This window comes from Oncorhynchus mykiss, chromosome 4, assembly GCF_057628025.1.
Source record: "Oncorhynchus mykiss isolate SJ-2025 chromosome 4, ASM5762802v1, whole genome shotgun sequence".
In the NCBI taxonomy this organism is placed as follows: Eukaryota; Metazoa; Chordata; class Actinopteri; order Salmoniformes; family Salmonidae; genus Oncorhynchus; species Oncorhynchus mykiss.
The window spans coordinates 17286209-17308984 of NC_143025.1; the positions used below are offsets into that span (position 1 = coordinate 17286209).

The 22776-nt window shown below is 42.6% G+C and overlaps 1 protein-coding gene across 6 annotated transcripts in view; it reads right to left on the reverse strand.

Annotated features, from left to right (window-relative positions):
• The window catches only part of srpk2 (SRSF protein kinase 2), a 105482-nt gene that overhangs the window by 82009 nt on the left and 697 nt on the right, over positions 1-22776 (reverse strand). The gene's annotated exons all lie outside the window — the stretch shown is intronic.

Genomic DNA, 22776 nt, shown 5'->3' on the forward strand with positions numbered 1-22776 from the left:
ATATGGGGACAACAATGTAGGCTGTGTGTAGCGATTATGACATTTATTTTACATTTTATTTCACCTTAATTTAACCTGGTTTGGCTTGGAAAGGTTTTTTCAAAAAATATTTCTTACACAGAAGCAAACAAAACGGTGATAAAAAAATACCCACAAACTGTGGATTAATGTTCACACCCTAGATAAACTAGATGCAGGCAAGAGCGTCCAAGGCTGTATTGAATGGGTCACTGTCTGTCCATGTGTTACTGTCTATCATCTCAAATCTCTCAACCTGTGTGCACCTACATTGTAAACTTTCATTTATAGGCTAGGTTGTAGGAAACTCATGATGGGTATAGGGAAAATTAGAGTTTCATGTAGTAGCCTAAACCTATTGGCGTTAAATTGAACTGGGTGAATGGAAAATGAATGACAGTCATCCAACATGCTGTAATAGAAATAAGGCCATGGTCATGGAGAAAAACTAAATAGTCCTTTCTCATCATAAGCGCCACTAACTCCCACGCATAATAGAGAAACACGTGCTCGCATACAAATGTAAGCAAGGTTTAAATGATGTTGTTTAGTCAAATATTATATCTGTTATGTTCCATCCCCCCGACCATCCGTGGCTGAATCTAGTTGATGATCCCTGCCATTGACTGCTGGTTATGTATCTGTATATGTAGCTATATTTGGATAATTATTATCACTATCATTGGTAGCATAGCTGTTGTTAGCTAGCGAGCTACATACCTACCAAGCTACCTACTTACCTAGCAATACAACTCTGATTTGACTTGGAAACACCATAACATTTCAAAAGAAGGCAAATTATACGTAGGAAAACTTTTGGCACGATTGTGATGTCGCCAGATTGACTTTAGATGCAGTATCATTTTATCCAGCTAAGATTGAGGGGACAACCGTATTTTAGCTCGCTAACATTTTTATTTTTTTTTAAATTTATTTTATTTCACCTTTATTTAACCTTAACATTAACATTGCTAGCTATATTTGACCAACTTTGCTAGCTTGCAACAGTAATGGCAACTTGCCATCTCTCTAAAGTAATCTGGACAATATCATAATGGCAAAGTTTTTCCTACTAATTATTTGCCTACTTTAGCAACGTCATCGTATTTCCCCTCTAAATTAGGGTAATTTACATGAAACAGTCACATTAGCCTCCGAGGTGCAACCCATGTCTAGGGCGCAAATAAATATTGGATGCAGCTATGGGTGTACTAGCTAATTCATGCCTGACTACAAAAGTGTACTAACTAGCAGAAACAACCTAAAAAACAAAACCAGGGCCATAGAAAAACATATCACAGTTGGTTGCAGAGCGTAACGGCGTCACCGGCCAGAATCTAATCTAATCTGGAGCCAGTCAGTCTATATCTGTAAAGCATAGCATTAGCTTCCATACAAGATTACCTTATTTCTCAAGCTGTTTATAATTGAGGGATGATGACACTCTTTGACCCTGTTTTTCTGTTAAACAAAGTGCACAGTTGGGTGCCAGACTGATCCCTTGGTTATGAAGGGATGCAGGGACCTACCAGAAGGAGCAACGGTGGGTATCATAACATGTCCTGCAATGTGATTGCAATGGTTTAGCAACCTCCAAAAATAATTTAATTCACTGTTCACTTGCTATTTTCACAGCTTGTCAGGCAATACCTCAGAATAAAAGTGTACCCTTGTGACACGTCCTCCATTGTTGGCCGAGTCTTCCTTACTGCACTGATGACACAGACAGCTTCATCAACAACTACAGGTAATGTGTGCTATTTGAAGTGTGAAAAGTTGTATTAAAAAATACCCAGCTTGATAAAATAGTGGGTTAATTCCCCAGCCAAGCAGATACAGCTAGTAGTCATTTTGATTGGGTAGTGTATTAGCAAAAAGCGTTGTCCTTTCTTTAGAACAAAAAGCAATTATATCACCGTCATAGCCCCTCCCAACACCACCTAATAAGATTGCCTGCTGCAGTTGTTCGAGAGATGTCCAGTTTGCAGCTGAACATGCAGCATAGAGAAGACCAGCAAGGGGGCCCTCATCAGCATCATGCAGACATGCCCTCACTGTGAGGATTCCTATGAATAGAACAGACAGGCATGCCCTCACTGTGAGCATTCCTATGAATGGAACAGTCAGTCACACGTTGGCAAGTATCCGGCCAGCAACATTCACCTGTCGGCGACAACAGCTTTCACAGGCTCATCATTTGTACAAATACAGAAGATAACCCACTTCATTACTTTGATACATTTGATAACCCAATTGTGAAAATAGATTTATGTAAACTGACATTATTTGTTGCTTATTTAGATATAATGTCCAGGGCATAACCAGCCTGATTGCTGTGTTTACCATTGTACAGTATTTCACTTCACATTTGATGATATCTGAAGTGAAATAGAAAGGTGAAAGCAGTGATCAGATTGGTTCCACCAGGCTAATGATAACCACCATTTATAATATAATCAGTGCTCTGTGTGTGTCTGTGTGTGTGTGTGTGTGTGTGTGTGTGTGAGTGACTGCCCAGTATCTTTGATGAGGGGCCAGGAGCTGATCTATGCTGCTATACTTGATAGGGCCTTGGCATAGACCTCACCTCCAGTCTCACTTCTTGCCTGCTCACCAACGGTTGTGTAGAGGTGGAGAACACAATTAGGTACATTTAGTCTGACTGCATAGTATACGTGTGTGTGTCAGATATCACCTATCCCTAACTGCCATTGGTAATAGAACAGTGACTGTGTGTGTACAGTATGTGTTCACAGAAACATTGAGGCAGCACATGCAGACAAGCAAGCATTTCACTACACCCGCAATAACATCTGCTAAACATGTGTAAGTGACAAATAAAATTCGATTTGATGATGTGTTGAAGTCCAGACTGACACACAGGCTTGATACTGATGTCTCTGAATGGAGAGAGAAATGGCACTCAACTTTTACTTGTATTGTCTTTTTTAATTATTGAATTAAACGGTATCAGTCGATATAGGAGGAAGAAACCCTGTATATTCTGTACCAGGATCAGGGAACTACTGTTGTATTCAGGACACTACACAGGAAGGTATGATGTGTGGTCAAGCTCATCACTAAGCTCAGAAGCAGGGTCTGAAACCCTCCTTGAGCAACTGGGTTCTGGACTTCCTGATGGGCCTACCCCAAGTGATGAAGGTAGGCAACAACATTTGCGCCCCACTGATCCTCAACACGTGGGTCTCAATGTCAACAAAACGAAGGAGCTGATCGTGGACCACAGGAGACAGCACACCCCCATCGAGCTTCAAGTTCCTGCAGCTTCTCTGGAGGCTGAAGAAATCTGGCTTGCCCCCTAGTACCCTAACACATTTCTACAGATGCACCATTGAGAGCATCCTGTCAGGCTGTATCACCGCCTGGTAAGGCAATTGCAGGTCGCAACCGCAGGGCTCTCCAGAGTGTGGTGCGTTCAGCCCAACACATCACCGGAGGCACACTGCCTGCCCTCCAGGACATCTACAGCACCCGATGTCACAGGAAGGCCAAAAAGATCATCAAGGACATCATTCACCCGAGCCAGGTCCTGTTCACCCTGCTACCATCTAGAAGGTGGAGACAGTACAGGTGCATCAAAGCTGGGACCAAGAGACTGAGAAGCAGCTTCTATATCCAGGCCATCAGACTGATAAACAGTCACCACTACGGTTTCACCCACTTGATATGTATATACTGTATTCTAGTCATGGCTCATCCTATATAACTTTGTAATTATTTTTTATGGATTTTCACAGGACCAATAAACTTTTGTTTGATTTTATGACCACTCTGACATGTTTGCCAAGGTATCCCCATTACCATTAGAACACTGCTTCTATGGTATCATGTAAAGGGTCATTTATTCTAGAGGTCGACCGATTAATCGGAATGGCCAATTAATTAGGGCTGATTTCAAGTTTTCATAACAATTTGGGCGCCGAATTTGCAGATTTTTTAGATTTACATTTTTTTAATATATTTTTTTATACCTTTAATTTAACTAGGCAAGTCAGTTAAGAACACATTCTTATTTTCAATGACGGCCTAGGAACCTCACCTTTTCAGCTCGGGGGATCCAATCTTGCAACCTTACAGTTAACTAGTCCAACACAATAATGACCTGCCTCTCTCTCATTGCACTCCAAGGAGACTGCCTGTTACGCGAATGCACCAAGCCAAGGTAAGTTGCTAGCTCGCATTAAACTTATCTTATAAAAAACAATCAATCATAATTACTAGTTAACTACACATGGTTGATGATATTACTAGATATTATCTAGCGTGTCCTATAATCTGACTGAGCATACAAGTATCTGACTGAGCGGTGGTAGGCAGAAGCAGGCGCGTAACCATTCATTCAAACAGCACTTTCGTGCGTTTTGCCAGCAGCTCTTCGTTGTGAGTCAAACATTGCACTGTTTATGACTTCAAGCCTATCAACTCCCGAGATGAGGCTGGTGTAACCGAAGTGAAATGGCTAGCTAGTTAGTGCGCGCTAATAGCGGTTCAAACGTCACTCACTCTGAGCCTTCTAGTAGTTGTTCCCCTTGCTTTGCATGGGTAACGCTGCTTCGATGGTGGCTGTTGTCGATGTGTTCCTGGTTCGAGCCCGGGAGGAGCGAGGAGAGGGACGGAAGCTATACTCTTACACTGGCAATACTAAAGTGCCTATAAGAACATCCAATAGTCAAAGGTTAATGAAATACAAATGGTATAGAGGGAAATAGTCCTATAATTCCTATAATAACTACAACCTAAAACTCCTTACCTGGGAATATTGAAGACTCATGTTAAAAGAAACCACCAGCTTTCATATGTTCTCATGTTCTGAGCAAGGAACTGAAACTTTAGCTTTCTTACATGGTACATATTGCACTTTTACTTTCTTCTCCAACACTTTGTTTTTACATTATTTAAAACATTTGAACATGTTTCATTATTTATTTGAGGCTAAATTGATTTTATTGATGTATTATATTAAGTTAAAATAAGTGTTCATTCAGTATTATTGTAATTGTCATTATTACAAAAAAAAATAATAAAATCGGCCGATTAATCGGTATCGGCTTTTTTTGGTCCTCCAATAATCGGAATCTGCTTTTTTTGGTCCTCCAATAATCGGAATCTGCTTTTTTTTGGTCCTCCAATAATCGGTATCGGCGTTGAAAAATCATAATCAGTCGACCTCTAATGTGTTCTACATTGACATGTTACTACATTTGAAAATGATCAAAACATTTAGTTCAGAATATCTTGTTACTGTTACTCATTGTGTATTTAATTATCCTGTTATTATTTTTCTATTCTTTTTTTCTCTCTGTATTGTTGGGAAGGGTCCATAAGTAACAATTTCACTGTTAGTCTACACCTGTTGCAAGCTCTCACACTCTCACACACTCGCTCTCACACACTCGCTCTCACACACTCGCTCTCACACACTCACAGGTCTAGGATGTCCTTTCTGCATGTTAGGCCATATCTTTCAGAGGGATTGAAGCTCTAGGTGGAGCTGTGGCGAGAAAAAGGAGGATAGGGAAAAAAAGAGGATGAGAGGACCTGTCTCCTGGCTATATGAGAGAGAGAGAGTAGAGGGTCTCTCTAGCAGTGATATTTTGGGAGCCAGTATTTTAGTGGCCTACTTCTCTCAATGCCTGGTGTTACTGAGGAAAGGAGAGAGTGACAGATGCAGAGAAGGCAGAGAGAGACAGAGAAAGAGAAGACAGATCATGGCAGAGAGTGAGAGAGACAGAGAGAGCGACAGAGAGAGAGAGCAATAGAGAGAGCTAGGCAGAGACAGAGAGACAGAGAAGGCAGATAAGGACACAGAGACAGAGAGAGACAGAGAAGGCAGATAAGGACACAGAGACAGAGAGAGACAGAGACAGAGAAGGCAGATAATGACACAGAGACAGAGAGAGACAGAGAAGGCAGATAATGACACAGAGACAGAGAAGGCAGATAAGGACACAGAGACAGAGAAGGCAGATAAGGACACAGAGACAGAGAGAGACAGAGAAGGCAGATAAGGACACAGAGACAGAGAAGGCAGATAAGGACACAGAGACAGAGAGAGACAGAGAAGGCAGATAAGGACACAGAGACAGAGAAGGCAGATAAGGACACAGAGACAGAGAGAGACAGAGAAGGCAGATAAGGACACAGAGACAGAGACAGAGAAGGCAGATAAGGACACAGAGACAGAGAAGGCAGATAGGGACACAGAGACAGAGAGAGACAGAGAAGGCAGATAAGGACACAGACAGAGAAGGCAGATAAGGACACAGAGACAGAGAGAGACAGAGAAGGCAGATAAGGACACAGAGACAGAGAAGGCAGATAAGGACACAGAGACAGAGAGAGACAGAGAAGGCAGATAAGGACACAGAGACAGAGACAGAGAAGGCAGATAAGGACACAGAGACAGAGAAGGCAGATAGGGACACAGAGACAGAGAAGGCAGATAAGGACACAGAGACAGAGAGAGACAGAGAAGGCAGATAAGGACACAGACAGAGAAGGCAGATAAGGACACAGAGACAGAGAGAGACAGAGAAGGCAGATAAGGACACAGAGACAGAGAGAGACAGAGAAGGCAGATAAGGACACAGAGACAGAGAGACAGAGACAGAGAAGGCAGATAAGGACACAGAGACAGAGAAGGCAGATAAGGACACAGAGACAGAGAAGGCAGATAAGGACACAGACAGAGAAGGCAGATAAGGACACAGAGACAGAGAGAGACAGAGAAGGCAGATAAGGACACAGAGACAGAGAAGGCAGATAAGGACACAGAGACAGAGAGAGACAGAGAAGGCAGATAAGGACACAGAGACAGAGACAGAGAAGGCAGATAAGGACACAGAGACAGAGAAGGCAGATAGGGACACAGAGACAGAGAAGGCAGATAAGGACACAGAGACAGAGAGAGACAGAGAAGGCAGATAAGGACACAGACAGAGAAGGCAGATAAGGACACAGAGACAGAGAGAGACAGAGAAGGCAGATAAGGACACAGAGACAGAGAGAGACAGAGAAGGCAGATAAGGACACAGAGACAGAGAGACAGAGACAGAGAAGGCAGATAAGGACACAGAGACAGAGAAGGCAGATAAGGACACAGAGACAGAGAAGGCAGATAAGGACACAGCGACAGAGAGAGACAGAGAAGGCAGATAAGGACACAGAGACAGAGAGAGACAGAGAAGGCAGATAAGGACACAGAGACAGAGAGAGACAGAGACAGAGAAGGCAGATAAGGACACAAAGACAGAGAGAGAGAGAGAGACAGAGACAGAGAAGGCAGATAAGGACACAGAGACAGAGAGAGAGACAGAGAGAGACAGAGAAGGCAGATAAGGACACAGAGACAGAGAGAGACAGAGAGAGACAGAGAAGGCAGATAAGGACACAAAGACAGAGAAGGCAGATAAGGACACAGAGACAGAGACAGAGAGCGACAGAGACAGAGACAGAGAAGGCAGATAAGGACACAGAGAAGGCAGATAAGGACACAGAGAGAGACAGAGAAGGCAGATAAGGACACAGAGAGAGAGAAGGCAGATAAGGACACAAAGACAGAGAGAGACAGACATAGACAGAGAAGGCAGATAAGGACACAGAGACAGAGAAGGCAGATAAGGACACAGAGACAGAGAAGGCAGATAAGGACACAGAGACAGAGAGAGACAGAGAAGGCAGATAAGGACACAGAGACAGAGAAGGCATATAAGGACACAGAGAGAGACAGAGACAGAGAAGGCAGATAAGGACACAGAGACAGAGAAGGCAGATAAGGACACAGAGAGAGACAGAGAAGGCAGATAAGGACACAGAGACAGAAAAGGCAGATAAGGACACAGAGACAGATAAGGCAAATTAGGACACAGAGACAGAGATGGCAGATAAGGACACAGAGACAGAGAGAAACAGAGGGGGAGAAGGAGGGATGGAGAGGTTGTTGAACACTGTTGAGTGCATCTTGATTCCCTAGAGATAGGACAAGTAAGCCCTCTATCTGCTTACTGTGACTCATTACACTAGAGAACATACTGCGTACAGACAGACAGACAGACAGACAGACAGACAGACAGACAGACAGACAGACAGACAGACAGCCCGACAGACAAACAGACAGCCCGACAGACAGCCCGACAGACAGACAGACGGGGGCAGTATGCAGTCTCATTAGCTAAGTGGTATGTGTTTAATTGATGGATATTGGCTGATGACCTTTGCCCTCTCCCACCCTTCACTCTGACCTCTTGTCAGGCAGCTGCAGCTTCATTAAACCACAGCCATTATATCTGGCACATTATTAGGGACTCTGCTCAGGATTGTCTCGAACGGAGGGCTCTGCTCAGACACAAAATGGCTGACACTCAATGCCATTTAGACATGCACTTTCAGATATCCACTCTACCTTCACAGTTTCACCCATAGATATGTCACATGTAATGTCTTGATATAAGGCACGGCAGCTATGACCTACTAAGATTTCACTAGGTATCATGGTTCTCATGCACACTATGCACAACAACAACAGCAGCAGCAGCATTCAATTCATGTGTTTGTTTTGGTCTACACAAAGCCTCTATTCCCCAAAAACAGCAGAACTGGATCAAACTGGATGGTGTCATAGAGCCCTCTGGTGTTCACTGAGAGAACTGCACTTTGCCTGCACCTCAAATTGAACACAATATTATTTTGACCAAATAGAAACCATTGAAACGGCAAACCAAGGCACTGGGGAGAAATAAAACAGTCATGGGGTAGGGAAACAGACTAATTCAGACAAACCAAGGTACTGGGGAGAAATACAACAGTCATGGGGTAGGGAAACAGACTAATTCAGACAAACCAAGGTACTGGGGAGAAATAAAACAGTCATGGGGTAGGGAAACAGACTAATTCAGACAAACCAAGGCACTGGGGAGAAATAAAACAGTCATGGGGTAGGGAAACAGACTAATTCAGACAAACCAAGGTACTGGGGAGAAATAAAACAGTCATGGGGTAGGGAAACAGACTAATTCAGACAAACCAAGGTACTGGGGAGAAATACAACAGTCATGGGGTAGGGAAACAGACTAATTCAGACAAACCAAGGCACTGGGGAGAAATAAAACAGTCATGGGGTAGGGAAACAGACTAATTCAGACAAACCAAGGTACTGGGGAGAAATACAACAGTCATGGGGTAGGGAAACAGACTAATTCAGACAAACCAAGGCACTGGGGAGAAATAAAACAGTCATGGGGTAGGGAAACAGACTAATTCAGACAAGACTCTGTTTAATACTTCCATAATGTATTAGTAAAGCTTAAACATCCCTGCTACAAGCTGCATGGTGCACAGTACACAACAATGAGAGATGTGAGAGATATGTGTCACAACTCATTTCTCCTTTGCCAAGATAATCCATCCACCTGACGGTGTGGCATATCAACAAGCTGATTAAACAGCTTGATCATTACACAGGTGCACCTTATGCTGGGGACAATAAAAGGCCACTTTAAAAATGTACAGTTTTGTCACACAACACAATGCCACAGACATCTTAAATTTAAAGGGAGCGTGCAATTGGCACGCTAACTGCAGAAATATCTGTTGCCAGAGAATTGAATGTTAAATTCTCTACCATAAATTGCCTCCAACGAATGTCGTTTTAGAGAATAAAGTAGTACGTACCACCGGCCTCACAACCACAGACCACTTGTAACCACGCAAGCCCCAGGACCTCCACATCCGGCTTCTTCACATGTGGGATCGTCTGAGGGAATGCTGAGGAGTATTTATGTCTGTAATAAAGCCCTTTTGTGGGGAAAAACTCATTCTGATTGCCTGGGCCTGGCTCCTCAGTGGGTTGGCCTGGCTGCCAAGTGGGTGGGCCTATGCCCTCCCAGGCCCACCCATGGCTGCTCCCCTGCCCAGTCAAGTGAAATCCATAGATTAGGGTGTAATGAATTTATTTCAATGGACTGATTTCATTATATGAACTGTAACTCAGTAAAATCATATAAATTGTTGCATGTTATATTCATATTTGTGTACAGCATAATTGCTATATCATTGATAATACATAATGATTGTCTAATGTGATTATTGTGTGTAATTTCCTTATTTTTCTGGATTATATTTGTTTATTATTTATTTTTTACTTTTTTATTACTAGGTATTACTGCACTGTTGGAGCTAGAAACACAAGCTTTTCGCTGCACCTGCGATAACATCTGCAAATCTGTGTCCGCAACCAATAAACTTAGATTTGATTTGAGGTTCTTTGAGACAAATAGAGGAGAGAGAGACACGCCCACCAATTGTATTATTGGCAGGTAGGCTTAGAGCTGCTGGTTAATCCTGAACCCAACAAGAACAGACACGCGCACGTGAACACACACACACACACATTAGTGGATGGGAGAGTTTTACACTAACCCATTGACTAGGTCAGATACATACGGTCATATAGGCAAACACATAGCACAACACTGCCATCACGATGCCTAGGCAGTTGGCAGACGCCTTCAACTGCCTTGGTTGTGATCACACAATGTATGAGGCACAACATCTCTTGTTATTTCTCTCACACACAAGCCTTAGGCTTATTCTATTTGCAGCTCTTCTCAGAATATCAGAAACTCTCATGATCAGATATGGGGCCACGCTTATAAAAGAGAGGAGGATGGTCAACTACATGAACACAATAACACCTCTTTTTTCTCTCTCACCGCTTCACATTTAACCACCAGCAGAGGGCAGGTGAGAGCTATTTCTTGAGTCTTCACCCTCACTGGCTCTGGCATCCTCTGTGAGTGAATGTGAACACAGAATTACATGCCCTAATGCCTCTATCTTCCCTCGGTGGCCTGGCTGCCCGGCCCTGGCTGGAACTGGACTGCAGCTCAGATATGTTATGAGAGGCAAACTGATTGAATGTAGGTTACCCTCCAGTACAACATCTTATATACCCATGTATGATGATCCATGCGTCTCATCACTCCAGTAGTTTTACAGGACCAGAAGCCTGTCTGATCTTAGTAAGCCGCAACTACACTACATCAAAACATTTTTCAAAATCCACCACCAAATCCTGAGGAGAACATGGTGCCAGTGCCAGGCCTAATCATTAGGCCTTAATGTGGATTAAATGGATAGGCTAGCCGCTGGTTCTACCAAATATGGGTCATCCTTGTTTTGTGGATTTGGCAGTAATCTGTGGATCCTTATAATCAGCAACCAAAATGGGTTAACCTACTTACCCACAGTTAACCATCATTAATATCGAGTATAAAGATATATAAGCTAAAGAACCCCTGTTAAAATGCTCAAAATAATAATGTCTAAATCAACTCAACATCACTTCAAGCCCAGTGTAGACGAGCCCAGTCTGGACTCTAGACATGAATACCCAGAGCCCTACCTAAAACACTCCTGGTGCTTAATCCACTGGTGGTGCAGTTCCACAATCCACATTCAATTAGCCTCCATTCAAATCAGTACTACTCTTTCCCTGTGTCCTACCTGAGGAGAACCTTCAGGAAGACGTTGTCACACACTGAGACCTTATCATCAATATGATGTCGCCTTATCAAATTCAAATAAACCATTCTCCCTGTGAGAGATATCTTAGCTATTCTGTCCACTGCATATACCAAAACAGAGGATTCCTCCATATTAGTAGATTGCTTTCATATAGCCTACCCAATCGTTATACAGTCATCAGTGTGAGCTAAACGGTAAGAACAACTGATCTAGATATCATGACACAGCCTGCATTGGCCTATGGTTTAGCTGGTTTTATATTACAACTGTAATATTTGACAGAGGCACCTCAGTACATCTTATTGTCTTGAAAGTGTCTGTTGACAACCAGAGTAGGCTACTTAATATAATCTCATGTTACCATAACAAGCCCAGAAGTGAGTGGGTGTGTGAGGATTATGGGCTTGGCTTTAGCCTCATGCTCCCGACTGTGAATTCAACACAAACAGCCTTTAGATGGCGCTGCTGTGGATAGCTATTTTATTTGTTTTTGGACATCAGAACAGCGATCACTAACCTTGATTTTGATCATACTTTCTATTTCAACGAGTTGGCAGCTCTGGACGTTCTGCTTACTCCGGGCCAGACCCCAATCCCCAAGACTCAAATTATAAGCGGCGGCTCAAAAGAGGCATATGAGCCGGCATCCTGACAAGACTACGTTGGCGAGCCAATAATCTGCCTCTACCCTCCATTCTATTGGCGAACGTACAGTCACTAGAGAACAAACTGGACAAGCTCCGTTCGAGACTATCCCATCAACGGGACCTGAAGAACTGTAATATCCGATGTTACATCGAGTCGTGGCTGAACAAGGACATGGATAATATACATCTAGCTGGTTTTTCCAGGACGGCAGCCTCGGTTAAGACAAAGCGGGGAGGAATGTGTTAAAAACAGCAGGTGCACGATCTCTAATGTTAAGGAAGTCTTGAGTTTTTGCTTGCTTAAATTAGAATATCTCATGATAAGCTGCAGACCATACTATTTACCAAGAGAGTTTTTATGAAGGTTGTGCAATGTCAATGTAACAGCAATATTTAGACTTAGGGTTGCCACCCGTTCGATAAAATACGGAACGGTTCTGTATTTCACTGAAAGAATAAACGTTTTGTTTTCGAAATGATAGTTTCCGGATTTGACCAGATTAATGACCAAAGGCTCGTATTTCTGTGTGTTTATTATAATATAATTAAGTCTATGATTTGATATTTGATATAGCAGTCTGACTGAGCGGTGGTAGGCAGCAGCAGGCTCGTAAGCATTCATTCAAACAGCACTTTCCTGCATTTTCCAGCAGCTTTTCGCAATGCTTGAAGCACAGCGCTGTTTATGACTTCAACTCCCGAGATTAGGCTGGCAATACTAAAGTGCCTATAAGAACATCCAATAGTCAAAGGTTAATAAAATACAAATGGTATAGAGAGAAATAGTCCTATAATTCCTATAATAACTACAACCTAAAACTTCTTACCTGGGAATATTGAAGACTCATGTTAAAAGGAACCACCAGCTTTCATATGTTCTCATGTTCTGAGCAAGAAACTGAAACGTTAGCTTTCTTACATGGCACATATTGCACTTTTACTTTCTTCTCCAACACAGTGTTTGCATTATTTAAACCAAATTGAACATGTTTCATACATTTTGAGACTAAATTGATTGTATTTATGTATTATATTAAGTTAAAATAAGTGTTCACATTCAGTATTGCTGTAATTGTCATTATTACAAATATATATATATATATATATATATATATATATATATAAAAATCATCCGATTAAATCGGTATCGGATATTTTTGGTCCTCCAATAATCGGTATCAGCGTTGAAAAATCATAGTCGGTCAACCTCCAGTCATCACACACCGAGACAGTCGTGAAGAAGGCACAACAACGCCTCCTTCCCTCAGAAGGCTGAAAAGATTTGCCATTGGCCCTCAGATCCTCAAAAAGTTATACAGCTGTACCCTTGAAAGCATCTTGACTGGCTGCCTCACTAGTTGGTAAGTCAACCGCTTGGGTTCTGACCACAAGGCGCTATAGAGGGTAGTGCGTACTGCCTAGTACATCACATGGGCCAACTACTCTGCTGAGCTGTGGATATCAGATCCATTCAGCCAGGCCACAGTATCGATGAAGCAGCATTGGCTGAGCAGATCTGTCCAGCAGGGATCGAACTCCTGAGCTTCCCCCTCTTGCTCACTCACACTCGAATCCACTTGCCTTTGACACAATCTCAGTCCATATATCTCTGACCAGGGACATATACTGATAAGGCCAATATGGCACAGCCCTCCATAGCTAGCAATTTGAATTGACAATCTACACAAACAAACCGTAAACAAGTGCATATAAGCTTCAGGTCACTGATGTCCAGTCAGCAGAACCAACCAACAAGGTCTGGTCCAAAGTATTGGCTCTTCACCATCACTAAGTGATCCTCTCTGGGAATCAATTAAATGAATGAATTAACCTAAGTCAGCGGTTGTGCTGAGGTCTGCTCAGACAACGTTGAAGCCTGTACCTAGTCCTCTGACTTCCATAGAAGAACCACCACAACGTAGTCAGGTCCTCTGTAGCTCAGTTAGTAGAGCATCTCCCTAGCAATGGCAGGATAGTGGGTTCAATTTCTGGGACCACCTGTATGTAAAATGTATGAGAGTAGTTTGCTTTGGATAAAAGTGTCTGCTAAATGGCTTATTATTATTATTATTATATATACCTATTTATAACTTTGACTTAACTCCAAGAGGGGAAGTTTTAAGCTGGAGCAATATTATTCAGCTACCGCAGAAAAAACATTTGTCTGAATTCCAGAGAACATTACGCTACCTGGCTGCCTCACTCCACTGCACCACACACAGTCCTGTTCGCTAGCCTACTCCCATCTTCCATCAAATGGCGAAACACAAGACAAAAATCAATGCTGTTGATGTAGCAACATCAATCAGACTGCATTGGGCTCATACAGGCATCTACATTACAGCAGTACACAGGGAGGGAGCAGAATTATACGACACACACTGTTAGCACTGAGGCTGGGATATTTATAGGAGTTAGGAGTTATGATACAGTATCACTAACAACACAAACGCTGTGATACACAGAATTATGGCAGTGTCATTGAAGCTCTGGCGCATGGGTACTCAAGCACTATTTGAGAAGGTCCGGTCACACACAGTTTATACGGTGCATTCAGAAAGTATTCACACCCTTTGACTTTTTCAACATTTTCTTACGTTACAGAAATATTCTAAAATGGATTAAATAGTTGTTTTTTCTCTCTCATCAATTTACACACAATACCCCATAATGACAAAGCAAAAAAAGTTTTTTAGAAATGATTGCAAATTTATAAAAGATTTAAAACTGAAATATCACATTTACATAAGTATTCAGACCCTTTTCTCAGTACTTTATTGAAGCACTTTTGGTAGCGAGGTCCTCTAGGGTATGACACTACAAGCTTGGCACACCTGTATTTGGGGAGTTTCTCCCATTTGTCTCTGCAGATCCTTTCAAGCTGTCGGGTTGGAAGGGGAACGTCACTGCACAGCTATTTTCAGGTCTCTCCAGAGATGTTCATTCTGGTTCAAGTTCGGGCTCTGGCTAGGCCACTCAAGGACATTCAGCGACTTGTCCTGAAGCCACTCTTGTGTTGTCTGGCTGTGTGCTTAGGGTCATTGTCCTGTTGGAGGGTGAACCTTCGCCCCAGTCTGAGGTCCTGAGCACTCTAGAGCAGGTTTTCATTAAGGATCTCTCTGTACTGTACTCTGTTCCATTCATCTTTTGCTGAAAAACATCCCGACAGCATGATTCTGCCACTACTATGCCAGGTTTCCTCCAGACATGACGCTTGGCATTCAGGCCAAATAGTTCAATCTTGGTTTCATCAGACCAGAGAATCTTGTTTCTCATGGTCTGACAGTCCTTTAGGTTCCTTTTGGCAAAATCCAAGCGGGCTGTCATGTGCCTTTTACTGAGGAGTGGATTTTGTCTGGCCACTCTACCATAAAGGCCTGATTGGTGGAGAGCTGCAGAGATGGTTGTCCTTCTGGAAGGTTCTCCCACCTCCACAGAAGAACTCTGGAGCTCTGTCAGAGTGACCACCGGCCCTTCTCCCCCGATTGCTTAGTTTGGCCATGCGGCCAGCTCTAGGAAGAGTCTTGGTGGTTCCAAACTTCTTCCATTTAAGAATTTTGGAGGCCACTGTGTTCTTGGAGACCTTCCATACTGCAGAAATGTTTTGGTACCCATTTTAATCCATTTTAGAGAAAGGCTGTAACCTAACAAAATGTGTAAAAAGTAAAGGAGTCTGAATACTTTCAGAATGCACTGTGAGTGGCAAAGGTGGCAAAGGTTTGGATGAATATTGTAATTTATCGGCATAGTAACAAACCGCCAACACACAACCCATGCAACCCCAAACTGTTCACACCCCTCTTATTGGCAGAAAGAAAATGTTGCTGCAATTCTACACATTTTGCCATGGGGCGTTGAGAACATTTTGCCGTTTTTAAAGCAAATTTCCTGCATTTCTACCCATTTTGTCATGTCTTATGGGTGTTCATATGACACTGGAGTGACTCAACAAAAAGAAAATGGGGGACCCCTGGCAGTCAAGGCCCCTGGGCACGTAATCTGGTTATAATAACTACAATTTTTTAAGTCGGGACCTGCGGTCCGGATTGACCCCGTTTTGGACCACTGTCCACCAGTTGAGTATGGCTTCTCTAGTGGTTCTGAGTTTAATGCTAGCAGAAATCATAAACTCAGAATTGAGATGACTGAGTCATCTCGAGCCATATCTTTAGAGTTAGGGGAGGTTTAGCCATCATTCATCTCAGTGTGTTAACCTACAAATCTATCTGATAATGCATATAAAGTGCAAAAACAAACTACAAACAGGTATAATCATCATGTAATAATTCTGTCAGCATTGATGCTGGACATGGAAAGGTTGATCCATGACTCATTCAGGCAGTCGCCCAGGCAGTCATGCCAGGATAAGTGTGAGCATGCAGCCTCCTGTATGCCTGTGTGAATGAGTTGGTGATAGCATCACATCACTAGTTAATAACTGACTGTAAACCACTGAATAAATAAGCAACAGTTGGATGAAAAGTGCATGTTGTGATAGAAAGAAGTGAACCTCTGGTCAGGATGATGAACAAATCCCTCTATCCCTCCGCCCCCACACACAGTCAATACCTTGTTCATAACATAGACCATAAAACAAATCAAAGATGAAAGATTCTATCAAGTCACATGTTATGTCTTGCAGAAATAACTGGCTGCCAAGGCCTAAAAAACTGCCCCCAGAAACCATTTAAAGGGCAGTGAGCAAACTTAATCTGTCAAGAGGCAGCATGAATGAGACAGATGGAACAGAATATGAGGCACTCAGGCCCAATTCAGACTGTCTGCAGAACATACTCTATTTCAGAACCATCCCATCTACATAACCTAACACAAATGTACACATGGACATGACTCACACACACACACTCTGCACCACACCAAGCAGCACTCTTCCTGTGTGTGTGTGTGTGTGTTAGTGTGTGTGCCCTGTTCTGTTTCGCTGTAGCTGTTGCTGAGGATCAGTGAAAGGAGCCTCTGTTCTTCCCAGCTTTATTGTGATCTTCCTTTCTCAGGCCCTGTGTTGTTCTGATTGCAGGGTGTGGCCAGGTCATATGTCAGCCAAATAGGGTGGGCGTAACCCTCCAGGGGCTGGGGGGTGCAAACAGAAGAGAGTTCTCTCCATATGAATGGAGAGGAGGCTGTGATGTGGGTCAATGGTACTACTGCTTTGCTTTGGCCCTTTGGTTTCAGATAGGTCTTGATGAGCCTCCTGTCTGTAGCAGTAGACAGACATGTAGACATAGTCCTACCATACACAAAACAACATTCACACGTGGGCTCACATGATAAGCTTATATGCTAATGCGCACGTGCACAAACATGCACACATACAGAAAATGTATGGACAGGAAGGACAACTTGTTGCCTGAGTATTGCTATGATGTCACCTGAGAACATGTCATGCGTTTGTTTGTTGTGGTTTCCACTCCGGCTCAAAGCATGTCTCTACAGAGAGATTGTTCCCAGCAGCAGCCAAGCTTTAACAAAACACACAGTTATGACATTGAAAGGTGGCAAAGGCCAAGATAGAGTGTGATACAGGTTAATTTTTAAGGTCTCTTTCAGAGCAATGTCAATACTCATAAAGTCACACATGATGTCAATAGACCCAATATAAATCAACTGAAATTGATAGATACACTGTAATAGATCCATTAAAACTAGGGATGCACCGATATGACATTTTTGGCCGATACCAATATCCAATATTTTCCTTGCCCCCCCCCCCCCAAAAAAACAAATACCGATACCGATAACCGATATTTAAAATTGTAGCTGCCTTTTAAGCATTCTAATACAGTTAAATAGTTGAAACACACACACACACACACACACACACACACGCACACACACACACAGACCAAAAAGTTATTTTGTTGGCATTTAAGTCCCCATTACAAGTAAAACATAATCAAAACCTATTTCTTTCACTTACTTGCTGTGCTGTTTTGTTGTTCATTTGTTCAGTCGTTTCATTCTCAACCAGGATTTCATCATACATGTGAAGCAGTGAAGTTTCAGCTCTGTCTGTCCGTGGCCTCTTCTGTCGTGGGTCCTCTTCCTCGGTGTGCACTGTCACTGTGTCCGTTTCCATCTTGTCCAACTGTGTCTAACATTTCACGTAAACCCTGTTTCTTGTCTGCTTTGAAGTAGCGGGCCTTGTACCTAGCATCGAGCAAGGTGGCGACTCCGTAAAGCGGCTCAGAGAATGACACCGGATCGCTTGTTCACAGCTTCTACTAGAGTACTTTTGCAAGTTTTAACCCCACTGTCTGTCAGCAGTTTTGTAGAGCAGGTGTTTCAATGCCATGACCGAGGGTATCCCGTCTGCTGCAGTCGCATTATTTCTTGAGTTAGTTATTCGAATGGTGCTAGGAGTGTGTTCATGTTTCAAACATGTTCTCAAATGCCATTGAAATGGCAGCAGCAGTATGAGAACCAGCACATTCTTGAGCATGCAGTACGGCTTTCCTTCAGTACGAAATCCTCATCGACCCACTGTGCTGTCAGACTCAGCATGCTCATGGGGCTGACATCTCTGGTCCAAATGTCAGTTGTGAAGCTAATAGCAGTAACACCCATAGCAAGCAGCTCATGGATGTGCATTTCAACAATTCTGTGTAACTTCGGTAGGGCAACATCTGAAAAATAGCGCCTACTTGATACAGTGTACTGGGGCTCGAGGTGCTCGTCCAGTCGGCGAAAGCCAACATCATCCACAACAGAGAACGGTTGATTGTCAAGGGCTTGAGTTGTCTCGCTGAAATGCTCTTACTCTTTCGAATGACTGCTCGACTTGAACTTGTTTAGTTGCTGGAAGTGTGCCCTTAGTATTTTTCTGCTTTTGTTCTAAGTAGTCTCTGAACGTCTGGAGGTGATGCACTTTCAAATGAGCAATTATGTTTGTGGTATTGAAAGATTTCACCCTCTCCCCTCCTCGGGAAATAATAGCAGTACAAATGTTTCATATGGCCTTTTTGTTATCTTCCTTTGAAACTTCAAAATAGATCCACATAGCAGACATTGTGGGCTAGGTTAGGACTGCTGTGTTGCATGTGTAACGTAGTATTTGTTGTGGCGTCATTACCTCATCTACCTATGTTACATAGCTATGACAACGGTTTTGCACATTGCCGTTAAACTAGACATCGGGCCGATGCCGATGTTAGCATTTTTAGCTAATATCGGCTGATTCCGATTTCCTTAGCGATATATCGTGCATCCCTAATTATAACAGCATGATAACAAGATACATTTCTAACATCATTCAATTAATGGCCAGAAGAAGAAAAACAGTGCTTCAATACATTTCTATTTGACATGTTTGTGAGTGACGTGCGGAATCATTTGGTGAATGTTTCCTGAAGCAACAGCGATTCCAGACCCTTCCACAGCGCACCTGTGTGGGCGGAACCTTGGTATGGAGTCACCTAATTGTGGCCAGTGACTACACCGGTGACTTTGGTCCAATAGCATTGTGCCATGAAGTCTGCTCCTCTCTCTCCAGACCAATTCGTATGCACTTTACAGGGCCAATGTGCCGTCGTGCGCATACCAACTACTGCACTTCATCATAACCGGCTCACGCACCATGCAATAGACAGCACTCACACACCCAAACCAGATCATTCTCACTCTAGTAGAAGTCCTTCGTCTACACAAACACTCACACTCTGTTAGGCTACATCACCAACAGCCATCTAGCAGCCACAGACCCTGGTGTGATTCACATATAGTGCCTTTAAATCGACGAAAGTAGCTAGTTTATTCATTTGGGATGCTCATCGGTCTCTGTGCTGTCATTACTGCAAATAGGCCGAGGAAGCCTGTCACATCAGTCAGATCTCTTTTACAACCCCCAAACAAGGCTCAGGGTTTCAGTCTCAGTTGCAGCTGAAGTAACCTAGCACAGAAAAAAAATACTGGGTTGTTTGGTTCACACAACTGCTGGGTTGCAGGCATTGGGTCACTTAGTTGGGTTGTTTTATTTAAAAAGAGCAAAGTTGGGTTGTTGATGGTGGGTTATTGGTGCTGGGTTATTGAGATATGACCAGATCCTATAGCTGTACATCAAATCAGCAATCTGTTCTAGCTCAGTCCCCAAAAAGGAGTGGTTCCGACCCCTGCGCACACACGTGCTCAAAGGGCGAACAACGTGTGCATAAACGCTGTGCAAATGGAGTCTGTCATTACAGCCATAAACAGTGATACATTTATTTTCAAAACACAAGATACCGAAATAAACTGTGTTTTACAACTGCATTTTGATCTGAAAGTCATTCATGTTTGCAGTCAATATCAACTAGGGATAGCGTGTCACATTGTCACTTCTCTGGAGTCCAGAGCAAGCAGGATCATATGGCCTACCTCTATGCAGCGGAGGTTGCAGGATCGGATGGAAAGCACGATCTGTCCGTCACCTTTTTCTTCCTCACAAATATCATAATAAATTTGCCTGAAAGATACATCTTCCTCCCGTAAGTATTGAAGGTAGTGTGATGTTACAGCTATCTTTAGACATATAGCCAGTACCCACCACTGAGGTATATAATTGTAACACACCCAAATTAGGCCTAGCTGAAATATGTAAATGATCAATGAAAACATCAGATAGCCTATTGTTGCAACCTGGTCTCAGAGCATTACGTATTAATCTGTATGTAAAACCAAAACACTCCATTTAGTATGATATGTTATGAATTACAATTCGTATTATCATGTTTTGAATTGCAACACGTACAATAGGTTACAAATTTGCAAAATGTACAATATATTGCGAATTTGTTAAATGTATGATATGTTACGAATTCTAGCTAGGTGGCTAGGTTAGCTAGGTTAGGTCTTAGGGTTAGAGCTAAGGTTAAGTTAAGGAGTTAGGTTAAAGTTTATGGCTAGGGTTAGGGGATGGGTTAGCTAAAAGGATAAGTTTAGGGTTGAGGGAAGGGTTAGCTAACATGCTAAGTAGTTGCAAAGTAGTTGAAGAGTTGCTAATTAGCTAAAATGCTAAAGTTGTCTGTAATGAGAGTTGAAGTCACAATCTTTGGGTTGCAAGAAGTGCTAAAGTTGTCCATTTTGAGATTCTAAATCACAACCTTTGGGTTGCTAGATGTTCGTGTTATATGCTCACCCACCCCGACCAACCACCCTACTTTAGTTTTTGCCTTAAGTAACCATCTGTCTTATTTAACCATACCAAACGTAAAACATCATACTAAGTCTAGTGTAGTCTATGACACCAAGCTGATTGTTGTAGCAAAGATGCATGCAAATGGATAATATCAATTTAGGTAGGATACTCTATTTTTGACATGCAAAATTGTAGAAAATTAAACAAGCGCTTTCTGGTCACTAATCTGTATATGTGCGCCCGCCTTTGCGCATCATTGCTGATGACTGGTAAACAGTCAAGAACCGCAACTTTTTGGTTGAGAAGCACAGATTAGATGTTTTTTTTAAACAAGAATTTGGTGCAATGCAGATCAAATAAGCAAAGGCTATTCTGTATGTAGCCTATTAGAATATGTATGAATTGTTTATATTTTTCCCATTGTTTCACTCTAGCAACCCCACAAAAGCTTCTCCTTGGGGGGGGGGGGGGGGGGGGGGTTGATTAATCCGTGTAGGCGTGTTTTGCATCAGCTGAAAGTTTATTGCGTTCAATTTGGAACTGGGCTGGATCCCAGGCGTGAGCCAGTTCAAAACCCACAGTGAAGTTGGCTCTAAACAAAGTGACGTAATTAATCACGTGTAGTAATTACTAGGATTCTGTGTTTTCCCATGCAAAAGGGATTGCTTTTAATAAAAACGCCTTATCTGCCTTTCCAATGAAAACAAGTTAGAAAATTACAACATGTATTTTATGGAAAAGATGCACCATTTTGCTTTGTTGACAAAATGACAGAGTTGCGCAGATTACTGTTCGATTTGAGAAGGGCACGCCTCCCTTCTCCGCTTTCGCCTGATAGTTTCAAGTCATCAGTCTCAAGTCAAAGTCGAGGCCCGAGTCTTGAAGCTCCGAGTCAAAGTCAAGTGATTTTATTTTCTATCTTGTGGAGTCCAAGTCAGACTCGAGTCAACACCTCTGGTAATAAATCATCTTTATATTCTAAAAGAATGTGTAAAAATGCTAAACATTTTAAAGAAAATGTTGATTTGCAGTATGTAAATGTAACATGATGAACAACAACTACATTTACTCTCACAGGTTGTCAATAAGAGCTTTCTGAAAGCCACACCCCTGATAAACCACGCCTCCTGAAAAATAACCTAACGATTACATTCAAAAAGACCCAGCTGCTAGGTCAACCAGCATGAAAGTAAAAAAATATCCAACTGATGGTTAAATTAACCCATGTTTGGGTAATCCCAACAACATGTTGGGTTTTCACAGAAAGAGTCAGTCATTGCCGATGTATTAGGCCTGCTATATACAACTCCAGCATGCAATTCATATCCTCCTTGGGCAAAAAGCCATTCCAGGCACGAGATATCCATCGACCTATCCATACACAAGGGGGCCCGAGGGACGTTGCCAATGGCAACTTCCGACACCACACAGTTGGAGCGT